We start from the raw sequence: 17,324 nt of genomic DNA, 5'->3' as shown, positions 1-17,324 counted from the left end.
CCGTAGCTCGCTAAGCCAAGGAATCTACGAACTTGCTTGACCGTCTCAGGTGTAGTCCAATCAAGGACGGCTTGAACTCGCTCGGGATTGACAGCAATACCCTTACCAGTGATTACATGGCCTAGATAGATCACTTCTGGCAACCAAAATTCACACTTGGAGAATTTGGCATAAAGGCGATGCTCTCGAAGTTTCGTCAACACCAGCCTTAGATGTTTGGCATGTTCCTCTTCATTCTTGGAGTAGATGAGTATGTCATGGAGGTAAACTACGATGAATTTATCCAAATACTCCATGAAGACCGAGTCCATTAACCGAGAGAAGGTGGTTGGGGCATTGGTTAAACCGAAGGACATAACGGTGTACTCGTATTGGCCATAGCGGGTAACAAAGGCCATTTTGGGAATGTCCACGTTTCTGATTTTGATTTGATGGTAGCCCAACCTAAATTCCATCTTGGAAAAGACTGAGGATCCAGCGAGCTGGTCATACAGATCATTGATCCTGGGAAGCGGATACTTGTTCTTGATAGTGACCAAGTTGACAGGTCAGTAATCTACAACCATCCGATCCGTTCCATCCTTCTTCTTAACGAAGAGGACGGGGCAAGCCCAAGGAGAGGAACTAGGACAAATGAAACCCTTTTTCAAGGACTCATCGAGTTGGTTCTTAAGCTTGGCTAGTTCTAAGGGTGCTATCTTATAGGGTCTTCTAGAAATTGGAACGGTTCCTGGAACAAGGTATATCACAAACTCGACATCCCTGTCAGGTGGAACACCTGGCAGTTCTTCTGGAAAGACATCCGGAAAGTCTCGGACTACCGGAATATCTTCAAGGTCTGGAAGGGGGTTGTCATTTAGGGAGTAAAGCTCGCGCTTGGCCACTCAAGTTAAGACATTGACTGTCTTGCCCGATGGGTGAGTAAGTTGAACGGTTCTAGAGCACAATCAATCTTAGCATAATGAGCTGACATCCAGTCCATACCAAAGATGATGTTAATGTACCAGGACTTGAGAGCTATTAAGGATGCAAGGAAGACAAGTCTATCAACAAGAATTTCGTTCCCATGGCTTACTCTAGAAGTTTGCCATTTGGAACCCGGAGTTTGAATTACCATGGAAGTGGGCATGTCACATAATGTCATGTAATGCAATCGAGCATAGTTCTCGGATATGAATGAATGAGATGCTCCAGTATCGAAAAGAACAGATGCCGGATGGCAATTAACAAGGAGCGTACCAAGGACGATGTTAGGATCCTCATGAGCCTCCTCGGCTGAGACATAGTTGACATGGCCACGTGTAGTGGTGACCGGCTTGGCGTAGAATGTCTTTCCCGCTGGCTTACCACGGCCAACGGACTTTCCAGACTGATTGGGGTTGTTGTTCTGGGGACACTCTCGACTATAGTGACCCGGCTCTCCACACTTGAAACATGTCACAACATTGGGGCGTGGAGCAGCATTAGCAGCGGGACCACCATAGGGCTTAGACGGTGCAAACTGCTGGTTGGGATGAGGCGCCTCAAAGGATGACCTCAGAATAAACCTGGGTGGCAGTGCCGTGCTTGGAATACACACCCGGCGCTTCTGAGATCCAGAGCCAGATGAAGAGCCAAAATCACGAGAGTGCTTGCGTGAAGCGTCATAGTCAGACTGGCCTGTCTCAGCACTGATGGCTTTATTGACCAACTTCTGAAAGGAGGTGCACTCGTGCAGACGAAGATCGCGGCGAAGCTCAGGGCTAAGTCCCTTGCGGAACCTTGCCTGCTTCTTAGCGTCGGTAGATACTTCTTCAGGAGCATATCATGCCAGATTCCCAAATTCATGACTATATGCATTCACAGTCAGTCTTCCTTGGGTGAAATTGCGGAACTCTTCCCTCTTGCGATCTATGAGACCTTCCGGGATGTGATGCTCATGGAAAGCCTCACTTAATTCATCCCAAGTAGTGATTTGGCCGACCGGAAGCATAGCTTCAAAATTTTCCCACCAAAGACTAGCAGGGCCTTCGAGGTGATAGGCAGCATAAGTAACCTTATCAGCTTCGGCTACGTTGGCAGAATGTAGCTTGTGGGTGTTGCTGTGAAGCCAGTCATCCGCGTCGAGGGGCTCAACGGAATGGTTAAACTTTGGTGGGTACAACTTGATGAAGTCCTTGATTGACACCAAGTCATTTCGCTGATGGCGTGCAGTGTTCTGCTCAATCCGCTCCAGCAAGCGGTTAGTCTCACGCTTGTTTCTTTCCGCCTCCAGCCTCACTTCGGCCAGAGAAGGCGGGTGAGGGAGATTTTCACCCCTAAATGCACTGGCTTCCCCCTGCTCCGCGGCAGCAAGGTTGCTGCGGGTGTTGACCATCCTAGGAGAAAACAAGGCAACGGTTTATATAAGGATGGCACAACTTAGCAAGGAAGTGCAGAATGTAATGGATAACATGGAATGCAAAGATGTTCATCCGTATGTCATGGTAATATAGAACTGCCATATATATACCAACGGTCATACACACCATACATAGTTTAGTACAAGCCCAGGCTACAGTACAACTATGATGAAAGACGTTACATCTCATCGGAGGCATTCCAAGCTCCTATACATTATTTGTCTACACCTCCGGAATTGATTACACACTAAGTCATATTCCACAAGTCACGCAGGACAGTGAAGATACTACTACTAACTCAGACAGCTCCGTAGTAGTCCTCATAGAAGTCACCTCCATAGCCTGGAAGTTCAACGTGATCATCCGAGAACAGACGGTCCTGAGGAGCTTGTGGACCAAAGGGGCTAGGATGAGGTCTTGGACCAACAAACGGTGGCCTGCAGGGACCACGGGGTGGGGTGATGCCTCCCACATCACGCCAATCCACCATGTCTGGCAGAGTAGATCTCATAGGATACAGATCCCTCATATTCCATACATCCAGCTTGCACAGCAGGTGCAAACCGAGTCAAAGTGGCCCAATGATCAGCACGGGTGTTAAAAAGCTCCAGTCTCAAGGCCCAATTCTCTCGGTCCTTATCCTCGAGCATATTGGCAGTGGTGCGAGTTAGTGAGTACTCACGTGTGGAGTCAGCATAGATAGCCTGGAGATACCCTTGCGCTCCCGGGAGTGAAGCTGGCATATAACGGAAGTCGGTGTTCCGAAGCAGGCCAGTCCGGACTCGCATGATGGTCATCATGGAATAGGCAGCATCCTACACAGTCATCTCAACAGTAACCCCGAGTGCATAGGAACAGTGGAGGGGCTTGGTAGATCCAGGATAAGAAGGAAATTTCCTGATGGTGCAGAAATATTGGCTTTGATTAAAGTGTCGGAATTGCTCTTCGACAGTGTATACGGGATACCAACGGTAACCCGTCTCGATCATTACCCAGACTAACATAGCAGTATGACCGGGCACATTGAGGCATCGGGTCAGGAGAACCACTTGGTTTTGAGCATGAGTGGCCATCTGAAAGCACAACCACAATGCAAAGACATTAGAATTTCTAGGGAAATTTTGACAGCATAACAGTTGTAAATGCTCAGAAAAAAGATTTTAGACATCCACAACAGTTTGCAATACCACTCAACAACATCATATCAGGGTTCTGATTCAACTGGCAACATACTAAAAGTAGTAGAAACTATACTGAGGCTTGTAACACCAATCCTATAAGCTACTACGGATTAGTAACACGTGAACCTGACAGAAGAAGAGAGCCTAGTCCTTAACCCACGTTGAATGAGAATGACTCAGATCAGAGAGCGTAAGGTAAAGGAGTAAAAGAGCCTTACGTTCCCTCCCACAATCAATTCCCCTACATATAACTAAAGCATTTCTAGACTCAACATCGACCAGTTTGGCTCAACGAACCTACAGGCAGTCCGGCTCTAATGCCAACGCTGTCAGGACCCCGATTCCAAGTCCGATCGATTTAGTCGGTAACACTTCATATCACATTGCGGCCTCACGCACGGTATCCCCACGGGTGTCACCTTACCATGGCCCGGGACCGTTTGCGCCTTTTCGTTCACGTATATGATAGTGTCGCTAGCATCCATATGACAGAGAACCCGGGCCGACATGGCTAGTCGTGAACCCAAAGTGGCACAGACCTATGGAAACAGGCATACGTGAATCACATCGAGCATGTCGGTCATCAGTGTGTGAATCCGGGCTGTAGCACTGGGCTAACAGGACTCTGGGGAACCCCGGCTATAGAAGGCTAGGCAGGACTCCGGAAGTCACCGCGTGACATTTCCCCGAAGGGACAGACATAGGAACGAAGTGAAACACATGTCGGCCAGTCAAGTGTCCTGAGCAGTAGTGCTGGGCTAGTAGGACTCCGGTGAACCAGGCTGTAGCGGTCTACTATGGATAAACAACTAGATTGTCGGATCCCACACATACCAAGCATTTCAATCATACACACAATATGCTCGATATGTGCAAATACAACATGGCATCACAACAAAACTCTACAACTCAAGTACTTTATTTAAAGGCTCCAAAGAGCCATACATACAAGCATACAAGCACATGCGGAAGCAAATAGTCTGAGTACAGACACTAGAAAGAAAGAAGGCTTCTCGAAGCCTGTCTATCTACATAGGGCCCTCCATGGCCAGGATCACCACCTGGGTGGCAAGTCACTCATCGACGTCGAGATCTACATAAAACCCATCGGAGGGGGCGGTGTTGTCATCTAAAAATAGTAATTAAACAAACATGAGTACAAAGGTACTCAGCAAGCCTTACATCAGAACCTACTATACATGCTCATTCTCAAGAAGGTGGTGGAGTTATTGCAGCAAGCCAGCTTTGACTCTTGGCTAAGCTATCCTGCGGGACACCACTAGTAAAATAGTTTTCGCACACGAGTCCTCTAATCACCAACACAATACTCCACCGGGGATCCTAACTTGTCATCCTATGAGAGGGCCATCCTCGATACTCACACTTATCTTGAGTCTTTTAGTAGTATCCATTAACTTGTCTATGAGCTGTATAGGCAACCAAGTAGTCCTTTACCGCAAACGCGGCTATTCGAATAGTTTAATACCCTGCAGGGGTGTACTTTAACACACATGTTTCCACCACTTAGCGTCTGCACATGACATGTGCTCGGCAGACTTCAAGCGAAAACCGACGTGGGTGTAGACCACGACCTGACTAACCGCACAAGTCTCTAGTCCAGGTTTATCGCCTATTCAAGTTCCATCCGCAAGGAAATCCGGTCGAGGTGTCCTCAACGGCCCCAAACGATGTGTGTAGGGTTCCCGAGACACCAAACGGGCGACTCGGTACACCGTGCCACAGTGTATCTACCGCATCATAGCCCACCCCTAGGGTCAACGCTACGCACGGCCGCCAACACATAACCTACAAACACCAGAAACTAGTTGCATCTCCTGGACAGAGGACGAGAGGGGTCAGTAAGTTGAGCGGGGTCATATTTCAGGGCCCAATGTGTGGTAGTAGCCGAATCTTAAATCACGCATATAGATCTCAGTTCTTATGGACGGCCTCAATGAAACAACCCACCATGTACTCCTACATGGCCTCTCATCGATACCTTTACCAAAACATGTTCAACACATCCCTCACATTACCGACATAATCATTTCACTCTAGACCATCACCCCGATGAACCAGACCTGACACAACTCTAAGCATAGCAGGCATAGCAAGGTAGGAATCACATACATGGCTCAATCAACTCCTACACATGCTAGTGGGTTTCATCTAGTTACTGTGGCAATGACAGGTCATGCAGAGGATAAGGGTTCAACTACCGTAGCACACAGCAATTTGAATCGCGTTGTCTTAATGTAGTAAACAAGAGCAGAAGCGAGAACATGGGTTTATATCGGAATGATCAATGGGTTGCTTGCCTGATGTAGTGGTAGTAGGGTACTGCCCTTCAGATGGATATTCGGGGTTATCCTCAGAGGCAGAACCTACCACGAAAGACACACCGAACATAATCAATACATGACGATATGCAACAATATGATGCAAGCTATGACATGGAAATATGAATGTGGCTTGGCCTAATGCAAGCTAAAACAGAAAGGATTGAACTCATTTGAATCAAAGATTCAAATGTTAGTTCACTTAACATAGCCATGTTAGTGCATTATCTTATTTTGCTTAAACAACAAGTTTATCTTGTTTTGTCATGCATGAAACCATTACCAATGGATAGATTGAATTTTTCTGATCATTTTTCATATATAATTCTTTTCATTTGGAGTTACAGATTAATTTCTATGATTATTAGAAGTTTTGGCTATTTTCTGAAATTTCCTATATAAAAATAAATCCAGAAAATGAATAATTGCATCAGCACTGCGTCACTGTGACGTCAGCGAGTCAAAGGCGCCAGGGCCAGTCAAGCCTGACTGGTGGGCCCCGTCTGTCAGCGTCTCAGCTAACTAACAGAGTTAAGTTAGTACTAATTAATTATCAGTGGGGCCTAGGCCCACATGTCAGTGACCTAAACTAACTAAAATTAGTTAATACTAATCCTAAACTAATTAACAGGTCAGCCCCACCTGTCATAGGCTCAGGGGGGAAGTCAACTTGGGCCCACACGTCAGTCCACGGGTCAAAACGTGGTCAACTCGCCGGCGGCTCGACGCCGGCGATGATAGACGCGGCGGAGGGTCTCGGGTTTAGCCCACAGTCGACCAAATCGATTGTGGTTTGGTCGTATGAGTAGCTGGGGGCAAGCCGTGACGTTTGGTGGTGGAGGTGGAGCTCGGGGAGGCCGGAAACGACGCCGACATCGAGCCAGGCGGCGGCCGGAGTTCGGGCGTGCACGGAAACAGCGTTTGGAGGCACGGCAGGGGGCGCAGAGGGGTGCTACGGCCTCCTGGGGGTGCGCTGAGCATGGTAACATGCTCAGCTGCGGCCATAGGTGACGGTGGCCACGGCGGCGGCATGGCCGGCGGAGCCAAGCTCCCGGCCGTGATGGCCAACGGGGTTAGCGGCAGCTAGGGTGACGTGGCTAGGGGGAGAAGGAAGAGAAGCTCACAGGGAGTGCAGGAGTGGCCTCGGTGTGCTCGGGGAAGCACCGAAGCGAGCGGAGCGGTGAGGGGGGTCTCTGGCGACCGAGGTTGAAGAAGATGGCGGTAGCGGCGTTGCAGTGCGTCCGAGGCGTCGTGGCTCACCCGTGAGGAAGAGGAAGACGTCGGTGGTGCTCGGGGACACGTCAAAGAGACGAGAGGGGGTTGATGTCCGCGGTGAACAGCGACGGTGGCGACGAGTTCCTCTCGGGAGGGAATGGGGAGAGAGCCAGAGGAGGGAGAGGGGCACGGGGAGAGTGGGGAAAATGAGAGGGGGACGAGGGAGAGTGTGTGGCACTCGTAGACGACGTCCTAGGCGTTGGCAGAAGCAGGAGGTGGCCGCCGTGTGGCTGCGGGCGCCGGGCACGCGCCTCTCGTCCTCCTGGTGAGAGGAGGGGGATGACTGGCGGTAGCCAGTGGGCTAGGCCGAGCTGGGCCAGGCCAGGGCGACAGGTAAGTCCTCTGTTCCCTTGTTTTTTCTTTTATTTATTTCCTGCTCTGAGTATTGAAATAGAATAAATACTATTTCATTTCCAAAAACTCCGGAAATATTCATAGGCACATTTCGGAATATTCTCAACTGCCTAAAAATGCTTCCAAGATTATTTGAGCACTTTAAAATATTTATAGCATTTAAAATGCCCAAATTCAAATACATATGGCTTGTTCAAAAATCCAGAATGGCTCCATAAATTGCAAGAGCATTTTTAGCAGAGGTTTTAGTCAAGACCAAAAATGGTGGGCTTTTATGAAGGGCATTTTGGGTTCATTGAAATTCCAATTGTTGGAAATTAGCATTTTCGGGGGGAGTGTTGGGGTTGATTAGGCCCCATTTCAAGTTTAAAAGAAATTTAAACATGATGCACATGTTCATCCAATCCTAATGCATGACTAAAAGCAGGGATGTGACAGTGAGCAATGCGGCCGCTGATAAAGCGGCTGCAGATTTGAAGGCTAAATAGGCCAGCCGGCGCCAGGTCAAGGAGTTGGTATCTGTAGTAGAGCAAGAGCTCAAGGATGCCACTCACAAGTGCAAGTCCCTCGAGGAGGAGAATAAAGTCAAGGAAAGCGAGCTCGCCAAGGCCCTTGAGGAGGCCAAAGAGGCGCGGTCCGAATCTAGGGCGGCTTGCGAGGAGGTCCGGCAGGCCGGACAGATAGCGGCTGGTAAGCCCTTTCTTTTCCAGACGCTTTTGCGGATCTTCCGAAGAGTGCCATCGACATCATGCAATTCTTCCTGGCTCAGGATGGACATGCGACGGAGAAGCTATTCTAGTCATAGTTCGCGGCGCGGGAGCGCCCGACGCTGCTAAATGACCAAATGGCACAGTGGGCCGAGCTGCATAAGATGTCCAGAGCGGCCATGAAGGACATCATAGTTCAGCTATGGCTAGTCGAACCCATTCCGAGAAGCTATTTCGGCCTGGTGCAGCGACTTGTCGATGCAGTGCCCCTAATCGATGCAATCAAGCAGTCAGTGTGCATAGAAGGTGCACGGATGGCCTTTGCCCGCGTCAAGATACATTGGGCGAAGATGAAGGCTGCCGAAGTGGCTGTCGAGGGCCCTCCCAGAAGCAAGAACCACCGCACGCCGGAGTGCTATTTAGAGGACATCCTAGAGGGTGCCCGCTTGATAGAGGGTCAATGCTCAAATGACATTATGTTCGAATAAATGTACCCGAATTGTCTGGACGTTTTTATTATGTATGAAGGCTTTGTAGTATATTTATGTCTTTGTCTGAAAGTTCTTCCCTCCTGTGTGGTCGTTTTTGTATTCCTGAGAGTTTTCCAGTCATCGGCTTCGGCCCCCACATAGATACTACAGGGGTGTTCGGAATAGCACATGATCACACTTGACCCAACGTCTTGGTTTGTGAAGGAGGTGTCAGTGCGGCAAACCAGGCAATCAGACTATGTGGCTTTACCACTCTCACTTAGCCATAGGAGTTTGGCGATGGGGCTAAAAGATAGCCCCTGGTTTGTACGCGGCTGTCCGGATGCGGATGCTTTGCGTATGTGACCGGAAAAGTGGTCCTTCGTTTAATACGGAAACAATCGCTAAAGTTTTGAATAAGTCGTCGAGTGGCTGACCGGCTCTCGCTGCATCATGACAATCAATTTTCGGCTTTCTTTACCGAGGTGCTTAACCAGACAAACTAGAGGAACAGTCGTAGTAGTTGTCCATTTACTACCCTAGCCGAACAAACGGAGCGTCAGGTAGCAAATATAGGAGCTGGCCAACCCAACTATTGACCAAAGACATGATTTGGAGCCGATGTATATAATGCCACGCTCGGGACACTGAATTGTGCTATAAAGCTATTCGGGTTTTGTTTGGCGACACATGTGTGGCCATATAGAGCCCCTCACAATTTGTGTCGAGGTGTGTGAGTGAGACAACTGAGGAGACGATATACAGTTTATGAATAAAGGCGATACTGAATAAAAAATGTTTTCACTGGAATGCGATTAATACATCAAAATGTGATCTTACAGAGGGCGCCATAATCACCAAGGCCATTTTACATCCCATGGGTCTAAGAAGAAGGGGAAAAGCTCTATACAAGTTCTTGAATAAAGTTTTGGTTTACAAAATCCTTTGGACCTCCTGCCGCATGTCTGCGCTGCGTTCGCCTTGGGGAGAGAGGTTCCTTAAGAGGAATGGTCTTCGGCTATTTATATGAAACTGGGCTCGAGAAGAGTCCTTGTAAGTCCGTAGGATGAATAGGTTTTAATTCACTATGGGCCTGTCCGTATTGTGCTTCCGCTGATGCTCGAGGTATTTTGAGTGCATAATTTTGCACGCGCGAGACGAATTTCGCGGATGTGATCGACGGAGGTGAAACTGCTATTCCAGCTCTGGAATTACTGAGCTGTCAACATGCGGAACTGAACGGTCTTGTTTAATAAAGTTCAGCGGCTTGATATTCGATGAGGTATGCGGCTTGATAGGGCCGCTCTGTACTTCGGCCATGATGGCCCCGGTATGCTGCTTAGCACGGAGGGAGCGTTCCATGTTTCCATTGATCGTAGTGATGCCACGTGGGTCGGGCATCTTGAGCTTTAGATAAGCGTAGTGCGGGACCGCATTAAAATGGGCGAAAGCGCTTCGTCCGAGCAGGGTGTGATATCCACTGCGGAAGGGGACGATATCAAAGATCAGGTCCTTGCTTCCGAAGTTTTCCAGCAAACCAAAGACGACTTACAATGTTATTGTGCCCGTGCAGCGGGCCTCTACACCAGGTATTACTCCTTTAAAGGTAGTTTTAGTGGGCTTGATTCTTGACGAATCAATGCCCATTTTGCAGACAGTGTCCTAATATAGCAGGTTGAGACTGTTGCCAACGTCCATGAGGACTCGCGTAAGGTGGAATCCGTCGATGATTGGATCGAGGACCAGAGCTGCTAAACCTCCATGATGGATACTAGTTGGGTGGTCCTTTCGATCGAAGGTGATCGGACAAGCCGACCATGGGTTGAATTTTGGTCCGACCGGCTCGACGGCGTAGACGTCCCTTAACACGCGCTTGCGCTCCCGCTTGGGGATGTGTGTGACATATATCATATTCACTGTTTTTACCTCGGGGGGAAATTTCTTCTGGACCCTCGTGTTCGGCAGGCAAGGCTCTTCGTCATCGCCCTTGCTAGGCAGCCCTTTCCATTTATGTTCGGCATTATGCTTGCCATCCTGTTTAAAGACCCAACAGTTTCTGTTGGTATGATTGGCAGGCTTATCAGGGGTGCTGTGAATTTGGCAAGGTTGATCGAGTAGATCATGTCAATGCCTTTACCATCAAAGATAAAGGGAAAACCTTCTTCCTAACTTCATCTCTGTGTAGACCTGCAAGCTTAAGTAATCCACAAACATCATCCACATAGATTAGGTGCATATCAGGATGTATTGTTCCATCTCCCGCATAAGGATTAGCTAGTAGTTTATCTATCATACCCAAAGGAATCTCATAACAAATATTTTTTGGTAGGTGAAGTAGGTTGAGGAGCGACTCTTTTTTCTTCCGGTCCAAGTGAAGGTACCCCGAACAAACCCCTCAAAGGATTGTTTTCCATAGTAACAAGTGAAAGTAAATTTCAACACGTAATATAAATGTTCCCTTACCAGATTCCACTCACCAAAAGAGCTTCACTTCACAGCAACGGTGCCTGAAAAGAGTCTTGATGAACCAGAAGTATCGGGGATCAATTGTAGTCCTTTCGATAAGTAAGAGTGTCAAATCCAACCAGAAGTAGAAGGAAATGACAAGCGGTTTTCGGCAAGGGATTTCCTACAGGCACTGAAATGTCAGTAACGAGTAGTTTGATAGGAAGACAACTTTTAACAAGTTACACGTAGCAATAGTAACTAAGGTGCAGCAAGGTATCCCAATCCTGTTTGTAGAAAATGACAGGATAGAACAGTCTCATATAATAAGCAAATCATTCTTGAGGACACACTGGAATTTCATCTAGTCACTTTCATCATGATTGTTTGATTCGCGTTCGCTACTTTGATAATTTGATATGTGGGTCGACCAGTAGTTGGTTGTTGTTCTTACTTGAACATTCCTCCCACTTATGATTAACCCCTCTCGCAAGCATGCGCAATTACGAAATAATAATTAAGATAGATCTAAGCATAGAAATAAACATATGGATCCAAATCAGCCCCTTACACAGTAGCTCATAAACTAGGGTTTAAGCTTCTGTCACTCTAGCCCATCATATAATAACTAATCCACAATGCATTCCCTTAGGCCCAAAGATGGTGAAGTGATGGTGAAGTGTCATGTAGTCGACGTTCACATAACAACACCAAGGGAAACAACAACATACATATCATCAAAATATCGAACCAATACCAAATTCACATGATTACTTATGACAAAACTTCTCCCATGTACTTATGAACAAAAGTAACTACGCACAAATCATATTCATGTCCACCAAATAAACCAACTAACATCAATTACAAGATGTAATCAACATTGCAAGCAACCCACAGGTACCAATCTGAGGTTTTGATACGAAGATTGAATACAAGAGATGAACTATAGTTTGAGATGAGATGGTGCTGGTGAAGATATTGATGAAGATTGGTCCTCCCACAATGAGAGGGTTGCTGGTGATGACGATGGCTTCGATTTCCCCCTCCCAGATGGAAGTATCCCCGACGATATCGCTCCGTCAAGATGGTGGCGCTCCATAATGAAAGCCATATCCTTTTGTTTAGGGAAAATGGGTTTATATACCAGAAGACGGGCACCGGACACTGGCTAGGGGCCCCACCAGCCACCAAGGCGCACCTAGGGGGTGGACGCACCTTGGTACCTTGTGGGCGCCTGGGTCGGCCCCTCTGATATTTCTTTCTTTCATTATTTTTTATTTATTCAAAAATAATGCTCCATGAAATTTGAGCTCATTTGAAGATGTGCAGAATAGGTATCTCTAACAGAGCTTTTTGAAGTCCAGAATTCTTGCTGTCGGCAATCCCCATCTTCATGTAAATCTTGCAAATTAAGACAGGAAAGGCATTAGAATTGCTCCACAAAGTGTTATATTGATTAAAAAGACTATAAATAGCAGTAGGAAAACATGATGCAAAATGTATGTATCAAGCGATACTACCCATGACTGGTCAAGCAGTTACTACACACCTGCATCGAAATGAGATCATGCCCGTTTTCTTAGGGATTTCATTAAGATTTTTTCTCCCTAGACGCATAGCGACATCTTTTGCAGGGAGTGGCAGTTTTACCGGCAGGACAGAGGGACTCTTGGCCTTTCTCCATCCTATAAGTGTGAGAAATATAGTGATAGAAAGAAGTACACTCTCATTTCCCTCGCCTGCTACCTCCCGTGCTTGAGCACCCAGATCCAATCTCACCCTCCTTCATAGTGCATCCTAGCTTCCATTCCCATCGATGGTCTACGGCACCCTCAAGGGGCACCGAGATGGTTCCTATGTTATGAAGGCACCATCTTGGAGTTGTGCAGTGCGGGTTACATCTCCATGCAGGGCAACACCCGTGCACCAGTCCCCAACTAACAAGCGCCTGCTCCCAATCTTGGGGAGAGGGTGGTTTTCGTGCCCCACCTTGTTCTGGGGTCACCGCTGTAGCCCTTTGTGCGCGAGGTCATGTTCTACTATGGGTTGGATTTCCATCATCGTGCCCCAAATTCTATCCTCCACATCACCTACTTCATCAAGGTTTGTGAGGCCTTCCTCCGCATCGAGCCGTACTTCAGCCTATGGCTGAAGATCTTTAGCTGTAACACCCCGGATGTGACTTTCCATAATTGTAACTCCAACTCTTGCCACTTCCGGCTATGTGATATGATATTTCCTTCGTGTTTGGGTTTTGTTTTCGTTTGCATTTTGTTCATGTCATGCATTTAATCTCATGTCATCATGTGCATCTCATTTGCATTCATGTTCATCTCATGCATCTTGTCATTTTTCCCCTTGTCCGTTTCGCAATCCGACACTCCCACATGCACCCGTGGGACCACTCAAATCTCGTTTCGTGAGCGGGAGGAAAACATTCTCGGAATAGGTCGAGATTTATCGAGTGGCCTTGGTACATCACCAGTAGGCCGTGTCAAATTTCATTCCATTTGGAGGTCGTTTGATGCCCGAATGGTTAACCGGGTAACCGCAAAAGCCCCTCTCTCATTGCAGCCCAACACCCCTCCAAAACAACCCAATAGCCGATCTAAACCCCCTCCATGCTCTCCGTCGTTGGCTCACGATCGTGTGGGCGAAAACCAAACCTCATTTAGACTCTCCTATCTCCCCCTACCTATAAATAGGTGTCTACCCTTCCAAATCTCGAGTCCCGAAACCCTAGCCCCATTCCTCTCGCCCCCCGGACACTCCGCACCGCCGCCCCGTGCCCGAAGCGACGCCGCCGGGTCAACGCCCCCACTCCTCCGCGTGCCGCTCGTCGCCTTCGCCGCCCGAGGCCGCATGCCTCTTGTGCCTGCTCACTACCTACCTTCGCCGCCCCTCCGTCTGCTCGCCGCCGCCGCGTCACACGCTGGGCGCCCTCGCTCCATTGTCCCCGTGCCACTCGTCGCCGGGTGCCGCCGAGCCCATCTTCGCCCAGATCCAGTCGCCGTCGTTCTTCCCCGAGCTCCAGCCGCCGTCCTCTTCTTCTCCGGCGCAACTCCGGCGAGATCCGATCCACGGCCTCGAAAATCGTGCGAACCCTAGATCTGGAAAAGGTTGACCTTGTTTTCTCTAAGTCTGTGATATTTGGATGCCCTGTTCATCATGCTATATATCCATGGTCCTAGCTCCGAATTGCACATATGTTATATCAAAATGTTCGTCTCGTGATTCTCTTCATGTTAGTGTGATTTGCATGCATGTTACTGTCCATATTGATGCCCTAATCATCATTACAAAAGTGCTATATGATGTTGTCTGCTGGAATTTAACAGAACTTGATGATTTGTCATTTTCATTGCATTTTGTGTGTGCACCCTATGAACATGATGTCTACATGCTTTATGAGCTCCATCATACCATCTTCATATAGGTGCAATCCTTCTATTTTGTGGGTTATGTGGTGACTAGCACAAGCATGCAAAGTAGGCTATGTAATGTTACTGTTTTCAGACACTGATTTTGAAGTCCTTTAACTAGTACATTTTGATGCCATGTAAACATGTTGCTACCATGAGATCCATGCACATTTTCAAATATTTCAGTAAGCATGTTTTGGAGATGTGGTATTGCTCTATCCAGTAATGCCTCTGGTTGTCATTATGGAGTAATCTAGCTTGTCATTACCATGCTCTACTTTTGCTTAATATTGTTCCTGGCAGATTGTTAACATGAGATTCAACTTTGCCATGGGTGTTGCTAGTGATGCATGTACCCTATGAACTTGCTATTGCCATGCCTAGCTTCTTGAACTTGTCAACTTCATGTTGGTTACCATGTTATGCCACGAAATGCTTTGTGGTGAGTGGCATGAGCTTGCAAAGTTGTTATCATGAATCTGTTTCTGCCATATCTTGTTTTTCCTATCTTAAACTGTTCATATAACTTGTCAAGTTTTCCTGGGTGCCACATCATTTTCCATGCATCTTTGGTTAAAGTTAAGTAAGGGATTTTGTTCTATGTCTTGAGTACTACTATGCCATGCCTTTGTATGCCATGATGTGTTCCTATAGCATGTTGTTTTCTAGCTCTAAACATTGCTATATGATGCTGTTTTGACATGTTTAGTATTTTCTCTTAAGTCTGTGAAGTTGATATCATTTGCATTGTTGCCATGCTATTTTGAGCTTGTTATAGTGAGTTCTAGCAGGAGCTCGGTGTTCATGATTTGTAGAGCTTCACCTGTACTTTAATCATGTGCTTTGGTGCTATGTTGGAGTGTTGTAGCTTAGTTTCTTGTTGCATTCTAAGTGATATTTGGATGCTTGTATTGCTTGTCATTTGCATCATTCTTGTATTGCTTGTCATTCGCAAACTTCGCATCCATTTCCGGTGATCCTTATATCGATTTCGACCGAAATGACCCCATCTTTCCAGTGGTACACTTGGTTTGCGAAATTGATGCCTCGATCATTCTTTTCCTTTCGGAGTTCCCATATGCAATGAACATCATACATTTCATTCCATGCCATGTCTTGCATCATGTTGCTTGTGCACTGCATCGTGATTGATTGTTGTTCCGTTGCTTGTGTTCTTGCAAGCTTTTGACAACTCCGAGGACTTTGCAGGCAAGATGACCATTACCCTCTGACGGTGTCCTGGACTAGGGGGTACTCAACACATCATCTCCCGATCTGATAGATTGGGCCGAGGACCCCCGTGGCCGTATACTCATTGGCCAGTTCGGACAACTGCCGCATACAAGGAAGATTCCACAAGACTTGGCGATCAAGACAAGGACTTCTCCCCACCAGCGTATTCGGCTAGGACTCTTGTTAACCTGGGCCTCTGATGCATTATATAAACCAAGGCCAGGCTAGTCGATAGATCATATATATATATATATATATATATATATATATATATATATATATATATATATATATATATACAATCATACCCTAGGCTAGCTTCTAGGGTTTAGGCTCTACGATCTCGTGGTAGATCAACTCTTGTACTACCCATATCATCAATATTAATCAAGCAGGACGTAGGGTTTTACCTCCATCAAGAGGGCCCGAACCTGGGTAAAACTTCGTGTCCCCTCCCTCCTGTTACCATCGATCCTAGACGCACAGTTCGGGACCCCCTACCCGAGATCCGCCGGTTTTGACACCGACATTGGTGATTTCATTGAGAGTTCCGCTGTGTGATCGACAAAAGGATCGATGGCTCGCCTGCAGATCAACTGCGACTTCGGCATCCTCGTCACCAGCTCGACTGGTCACCTTGGTTCGACCAAGAACTGCGCCCCGTGTTCGGATCACCATGTTCGGACGAGGGCCTTCATCAACACCAACTCCGATCTCTATCAATATCATGGAGGAATCGTCCATGGAGCTCGGGGGTTCAACGTCAACATTGCCCTCGGGCGACTGTGCTGTTTTTCCGGACAGAGAACGCGTATCCGCCGCCACCGCCTCCTCGAGCGTCGCTTTAACGATCGCTTTGGTGGAATTGTGCGGAATCGAGTCTTCAACAAAACTGGAAAATTTCGTCGAGTTCCGATGGAGGAATCTCTGGCAATCTATGATATACCAGAGCACTGTCAAATCTGGACGGGAATCTGGACGAGTTTAGGGCGTGGTGTCCAGCTTCTAGCTCAGACGTCCTTTGAAAGATCCAACCGTTGATCGGCTGCGTAATTCCTATATCTAGCACCTCTCAAAATTTCAGCTCGATCCGACCGTCCAAACTCCGGGAACCTTCCGATTAGTGCATCACTTTTCGGATCTATTTTCTGCGTGAAAACGAATCCGACCCGAGTTCGTCATTTTTATGAACAGGATTTCCGACATCCCTTTTGAAGGAAGTTTTGTATGGGGTATTGTGTTTTGTTCCCGAACACATCCCACTAACTTTAAGATCTTTTGAACATGATCTTCAACATCATGCTAGTGTCAAACTAGTCCGGCAATATTGCTCCACGGCTGCCGACCTGCGCTAAACACGTCGTCACTTTGTTGAGCCGAGCTCAACTTCTTCAGATCATCATCTCGGAAAGCCGAACAAGAGTCCGGCATCGCGAAGGATAAATCATCACCAACATCGCCGCCCCACGGATTACACGGAGCGGGCATACCGGCATCACCGCACGGTCGCTTCA

This window comes from Triticum dicoccoides, chromosome 4A, assembly GCF_002162155.2.
Source record: "Triticum dicoccoides isolate Atlit2015 ecotype Zavitan chromosome 4A, WEW_v2.0, whole genome shotgun sequence".
Taxonomy (NCBI): Eukaryota; Viridiplantae; Streptophyta; class Magnoliopsida; order Poales; family Poaceae; genus Triticum; species Triticum dicoccoides.
This window is presented reverse-complemented; position numbering follows the sequence as displayed.